We start from the raw sequence: 7,342 nt of genomic DNA on the forward strand, positions 1-7,342 counted from the left end.
CAAGCGCACGTAGTGCACCAATGCACACTAGCCCCATGACCCCCAAGCACACACAGGCACACACACCAATGGGAGGGATGTGTCCCCACACAGGTAATTCTTTCCTGCTCTCAACCCTCAGAAAGCATCAGCCGGCTCTGCTGCTTGTGGATCTCAGGCACTACTTTTTAGATTTAAACTCTCCCCTTTAGCTCACTCAACCCACTTCCAGAAGAAAGTCAGTGGGATCTATCGAGTCCCACTGGCAATAGCGATCAGTCAAGCACAAGTCCAGCCAGCAGCCTTTGCTCTTTGTAGAGGGGTTGGTGCTGTGGGCCATAGGGACTGTCTCTCCCTTTTCTTCTAGCAGGGAAGGGTGATGTTTCCAGGACTTACCTATGGTAGGATGTGGCTGAACCAAGGAAAGAAAGAGAAGAGCCTTGTGTGCGCTTAGGAGAAAAAAAAAGCTGTTTCCCGTAGTCCTAGACCCACTGAGCAATGAAAGCTTCAGTCTCAGAGCAGGAACTTAGCCTTCAAGGCAGAGCTTCCTTACCCAGATGTGCCCTTATAAGCTTATTGCACTTCTGACACTCGTCAGGGCTATCAAAGTTAACAGAGTTTCAGATCATGACAGTGTGTTGCAAAGGACAAAAATAGTCTTCAAGTTAAATAACTTCTATTGCTAAAAAAAAAAAAAAAAAAGCTAGAGTTTTTCACTAATAATTTAAGGATGACAAACAGGGTTTTCGTTCTTCCACTCCAAGACTGTTGACTAAAGTTGGGAGAGGAAGAACTAAACGCATTTTGATTGGATGTGAGGGAGCAAAGTCACACTAAAGTATTGCTTTTGCAGAAGGAAGAGTTGCTTGTAGACAGACATTGCAGACCCTGGACAGGTAGCATATTTATAGGGCTCTTAAAAGCGCTCCTCTGCCCACTGATGCGGGACTGCAGGGGGATGGCAGAGGAGAAGGTGCAGCCACTCACTATCAGCTGGCCCGTATTCCCTGGGCTCAGTCTGTCTTGGGAACTCGGATTCCAGGCAGATACAATCCTAAATCAGTATTTTTACTACTCAAGATTTGAACGGTGGTTAAAACTAACACATATATCTCTTTGAAATCTTTGTTTTGAAACCCCATGAGATCATCCATAGCCATGCGCTCAGCATGGGGCCCCAACAACAGCCAATATACCTCGAAATACTCCTGCCACAAAGCTCTGTGAAACTTTCCAAGGAAAAGGCCGAGTCCACTCAAGAGAAAGATGCCACTCTTTCTTGGCTTGCAAGCTATTTTTAAAGCATAGTATTTGGGGCATGTCCTTGTCACTCTGCTCATGACTAATGTCCATGTAGGGGGGCACACTCTGGGCCATGATTTCCTCTGAAAACCAAACTTGCCACAGACTGTCCTGGAGGAAGGGCTTTTAGTAAGTCTCTACCAAGCAGCCACAGAGTTATTATGTGTCAATTATTATATTATTATTATTATTATTATATAAAGTCAATTATGCATGTCACTGCTCTCCTGACTCACTGTAAAATCCAGGTGTTTTCTTTGAGTACCATAATACTGCACAGTGCCTGAGGACCACTTCCTCACCACTATTCATCTCTGCTGGGAATGATGTCAATGAAACATAACACTGAAAAAACCATTTTGGAAGAGCAGATTGAATTTAATCAAGTCTCAAAGAATGCTAACAGCTTGGGCACATTCTGAAAGTTATACAGTGTCTAGAAGGGTTCTAACACACTTTTATCAGATACATCTTAAAATGGGAACTTCATCATTTTAATATCTAGATTAGCTAAACAACTATACTGAATGTTTTCTGATGCATTTCTTTCTTCTTAAAGTGAGATTTAAATTAGAACTAGAAAACATCTTTAACTCTCCCTTTCTCTGTGTGTCTGTCTGTCTCTTTTAATAGGAACAAGAGAGAAAAATGGACTATTTGTAACAACACTAAGAATTCATCTTTAAAACTTTCTCTGCATTGTGTTATTCTTAGTTTTGGCTTCTGATAAACCAAGTATAGTCAAGTGTAAGTTTTATAATTTCCTGAAAAACCCTATTAAGAGTGTCTGTGTTATTTTAATTTGATTAGGTGGGTTGGTGAATTGGACTCCCTGCACCTGTGAAATCATTTATTTTAATACTTGAATACAAGCTATAAGCTTTGTGATCATCTTGCTTAGTATGTGGCTATGCGAGCAACCCTGACATGTTCCCTTGGCTCAGCCTGCATAGCAGGATGGTTCAGCATTAGGCAGCTGGCCAGGTTTTTGGTCCTGATGCAGAGCAGCAGGCAGGGTTTCAGAACAGTTCTGGATTCTCCGCAGTACAGGCCTGACCATGCAGACCAGAACAGCCTCATCTTGTCATTCTCGTAGCCATGTTCTTTCTACATGTCTCTGTTGGCTTTAGTGTGGAACTTTGTGTGCTTGTGGTGAGATGGTGTTTTTTCTTTTATGCTCTGCTTTTATCTTCTCATGTGTACAATGCCACACTGAAACCTTTACCTCAAGCCTCATTTGAAATAAGAATTTCAAATGCTGGGACCATGCAGAAAACAAGGTCTCAGTTTCAGAAAAAAATCCATTTCCTCCTCAGAACCAGCCTTTGCTGTGCACAGCCTTTTTTCCTTGGCTGATCCCTCCTGTCTCATAAAGTAGCTGGAGTCTAGAGTAGAAACTGTGCAATAGAGTAGCCTGTTCCTGAAGACTTTTGGAAAAGACATCAGGATCCAGACCACACACCAATTCATTTATTATCCGTTATTTATCAGCAGCAGACCTAACCCTTAAATTCCCACTGGAGGTAAACTATGTTCTGTGGGATAGGCCGTATCTTCTGAGAAGTTGCCAAGGACACAGGAAAGGCTCAAGCATTTGAAAATATATCTGTGAGATAATGACTCTGAACAGCATGTCAGTTGGTGGGACTTTCCTCAAATTCTGCAGCACTGCTGGGCCTTGACTGCTTCAAGTGTCAGAAGCACTTTGAGAGAAAAGGTGGGGGCTGAGTCCCCTTTATCCTGCTTTATCATTGCTTGAGGCCACATGGGTATGTGAATCAAATGTTCCTTTTTCAACCACAATTAAGTGGAGTGGCCAGAGAGGTAATACAGGAGGTAGGACTTTTGCTATGCACATGGCAAAGCTGGGTTTGCAAACCACCCAATAGGTTTCCTCAAACCCTTCTAGGCTTGATCCCTGAGCACAGATTCAGGGGTAAACCTTAAGCACCACTGAGTATGGCCTCAAAACAAAACTAAATTAAGTGGAAACAAATCAAAGTCTTTGAGGCCCATTGGCCCATAAATCTACCCACAACATTCTCTCTGTGGCCTCTGAGGTCCCCTGCCATGTTTTAAGTACACATAACATTTAAGCAAGTTCGTGGCCATATCTAATTAGTGCCTAGAGTATGAATCTAACTAGAATCACACAGTCAGATTTTGGTCACAGACTCAGTTTCCCAGAAGAGCAACAGGATTTTGTGTGTGGAAACCCTGGCCATCTCCTTCTCTCTCCCTCACAGGAGTACCCGAACAGACTGAAATATGAGGCATAGACATTGCTTCTGGAAAATCAGACAAAGCTGTACCTAGTATAAAAATTTAACTCAGTGGAATATAATTGCTTAAAAGCACTTACAGAAGTTGCTTTGTGGATTAAGTAAAGAATGAGGTTGTGGTATGAATTTTTGAGTCTTTCATGTCTGTAAGTCTTCAAAGGTCTCTCTTGCATCTTGTGCAGATGACTCCATCTTGCTGAGGAATAGGTCACACCAGGCCACAGTTTGACATCTTTATAATAAAGCTTAACGCAAATTTCAAGCTCATCCTCAGATCCCTCAAAACATCTAGTGATATAAGCTTTTTTTTTTAATTTCACACTTGACTTTTTCATTATTGTTTCTTGAAAAAATTTAATACATTATTTTTATACTTATAGAAAAATCTATGTTTGCTCATGCTACCTGAAATAATTCTTTGGGCTGCAAGACAAGATTGATTCCTAAATAGACTGATTATAATCTCATAATAAGAATATATACGTGCATGAGAAAACACATTCAGTAATTGTCTCTGTGTTGAAAATCTACCATAATATACGTTTTCCTTTGTGGTGCTTGACTACTCATCCTACTGTTTATGAGGTGTGAATTTGTACCCCAGATTCTCAGGGTATGCTTTTTTACCCAAGTACTTGAAAGAAAACAAAGGTGCCCTGTATCTTATCAGTACTGTTGAAGGGGGAATTATGTATAAGTTTGTTTTAGAAGAATACTTATCAAGATCACATTCATAAGTTATATTTTACGTACTTTTTAAGAAGTAGGCAGATTGATAAGATGCATATTTTCAAGAGATTGCTTTAATATTCTTAAGTAACAACTTAAATAGGCCTCCCAGGTGCATACACTCATCAAAAGATCATGTAGCCTTTGCCAAATGGCTGAATATATCACTTTAGAATTATGGCTTCTGGTCCTCAGGGGGGCAATGGAGCCCTAGCTGAGGCTCCATGTGCTGGTGCATGTTACATTCAGGAGTGTTTCCTTTGCCCCTGGTCTCGGGAGAGAAGTGGACTCTCAGGTCACACCCATCAGCTGTTAGCATTTGTCATTTTATGGTACAAGTAGAATATGTTACCAGATGATTTGTATGTCGTTCATGATGGTGCAGAATCTCTCTCTCTTTCTCTTTCTCCCTCTGTTTTTCTCTCTTTTTCTCTCTCTCTCTCTCTCTCTCTCTCTCTCTCTCTCTCTCTCTCTCTCTCTCTCACACACACACACACACACAAAACACACCTCTAGTTTGATTTATTTTTTTAAGTTTCCCAAGGCTTATGACAAGCTGGCATGAATGTGGGAGGGTTCTTGCTGACACTCATGTCACCTACAGTGTAGCCAGATGGTGATGGTTGGAGAAAAAGTGTAGGCAGGGCAGAGGAGGGTCGTCTGTGTTGTGAAGAAAGACGCTGCAGAGTGCTGAGTTCTGTCCTCAACTATGAGGAAAGACAATGGGAAATAAGGGAAACAGGAGTCCCCAGTTGTTCTCAGGATACTGATCGGTGGACATGGCCCTGCAGGGGCAGCAAGTGGCTCAGGGGTGGGGTGGGCACTGATGACACAGGCCAGGCATGCCCCTCCTATTGGATGCAGGCCTTTGTTGTGGACTGTGTCAACTTGTGCAACAGTTTGTGTTCTGACTCTTGAGAAGTTCCATTCCCCCCCTCCCAATAAACAAACTGCCAAGAAAATATGTATCATTTGTTCTTTATTTTAAAGTAAATAGCAAGCTTTGGGCTTTTCCTTTTCTTCTCTCTTCTAGGCTAAACCTTTTTGTAAAGCCAGTGCCCCCCACCCACATCACATACTTAGGTGACCCCAAGGAGCACTGGCCAGTGCACAATGGGTCCAGCCAAGAGCAGCCTGGATGAGCAACTCAGGCATCCACTGGCTAGGAAAGCCCTAGCCAATGAGGTTGATACAGACTGCTCTGCAATATTTGGGACTGCAATAGGGCAAACAGGCAGCTGCCATTGTTGCTGTCAACCTTGAGGTAAAGCAGCAGAGACCTGACACCCATCTCCACCGAGAGAGACTTCCGAACTCCTCCATTCCAAGTGGGTGCAGCTCTAGGGTGGGCAGGAGAGAATGTCTTGCCCTATGTACTCCTCACTCACCATTGGCTCTCAGCATAAGACAGTGATGGTGGGATGCAGGGGACCAGGAGCATAGGGTCAGCGCCATTTAGCCCTGGACACTCACAGCCCTGTTCTTAGGAAGCCCAGTAAGCTTTGAGAGGGAGGAGTTCTTTGTGCTTTGCCACTCTCCAGGCTGGCCACGAGCTGCCTCCTCTCTTCCTGTCATTTCTGCTGCTCCCTGACTGCTGGCTCAGGATCCTCTCATTTCTTGTTCCGCATCCTAAGGAGCCAATTCACTCTAACACAAAGCCAGTCCATGTCTGGTGAAACAGCCCCAGAACCATGCTCACCCCAGTGCCAGCTTTATGTGGCTGAGAACAATCCACACTTAGTGGTTTGAAAGGCACAAAAATAATTTGTCCCGATCTCAGGGATCTACAATGTGGGTAGAGCTGAGTATGGAAGATTCTTTTCACACAACAGCTCTTTGAGGAGGTTGGGGCTCCTTCCTGACTGTTCCTCGGGACTGGAGAGGGGTCACTGACTGTCAGAGGAAGTGGGGAGCACTCAGCTAGGCCAATGGGATTCAGTCCCTCAGCCCCTGCCAGGTGTAACTGCTGCCCCTTTCCCAAGGCTGAGCTGAGAAAGTGGCCCCACATCCCCACTCGATTCAGTGTGCAGGATACAGACCACATCTCAGTGAGAGAGTGGTGTATAACTGAAGGACAGGTTTTTGTTTTTTATTATTTGTTTATTCATTTTTAACAGGCACCATGATTTCCAAAGTTTCATGCATATGATGCTCCAGCACCACCCCCACCACCAGTGCCAATATTCCAAGATGCTCTTCAACAGATGAATGGCTAAAGAAACTGTGGTACACATACACAATGGAATATTATGCAGCCATCAGGAAAAAGAAAGTCATAAAATCTTCCTATACATAGATGTACATGGAATCTATTATGCTGAGTGAAATAAGTCAGAGGGAGAGAGATAGACACAGAATAGTCTCACTTATCTATGGGTTTTAAGAAAAATTAAAGACATCACTGTAATAAAGCCCAGAGACAATAGAGTTAAGGGCTGGAAGAACCAACTCACAATTTGAAGCTCACCACAAAGAGTGGTGAATGCTGTTAGTGAAATAACTACACTAACAACTAGCATGACAATGTTAAAGAATGAGAGAAGTAGAATGTCTGTCATGAATACAGGCAGGTTCGGGGGGGGGGGAATTGGTGGTGGGAATGTTGCACTGGTGAATGGGGGTATTCTGTTTATGACTGAAACTCAACTACAAGCATGCTTATAATCATGGATCTTAAATAAAGACTATAAAAAATGTTCCAGTGGACTGTGGTTGAGGAATAACTGTACTTAGATGGCAGGTGTAGACTCATAACAATTATCTCATAAATATATAAATATTTTCACTCTTGTAAACCAACGTTTCCTCAGTAAAAGATAATTTAAAATGTTTAAAAAAAAAGCACAGATTTAGGAAAGAAACGTCCTGTATCAGTCTCTACAGGCTGAGTCCCTGATGCTCTGGTGTTTGAGGCAGGACTGGCATGAGGAACTGAATTCCCTAAGGAATATAGGGAATGGAGACTGGGGCCCTTATCAGAAAAGATGAGGGTGACAGGAAGCCTGCATTGGCAGGTTGGGAGCAGAGGGAGTATGACAATGACCAGACCC

Source organism: Suncus etruscus, chromosome 13 (assembly GCF_024139225.1).
Source record: "Suncus etruscus isolate mSunEtr1 chromosome 13, mSunEtr1.pri.cur, whole genome shotgun sequence".
Taxonomy (NCBI): Eukaryota; Metazoa; Chordata; class Mammalia; order Eulipotyphla; family Soricidae; genus Suncus; species Suncus etruscus.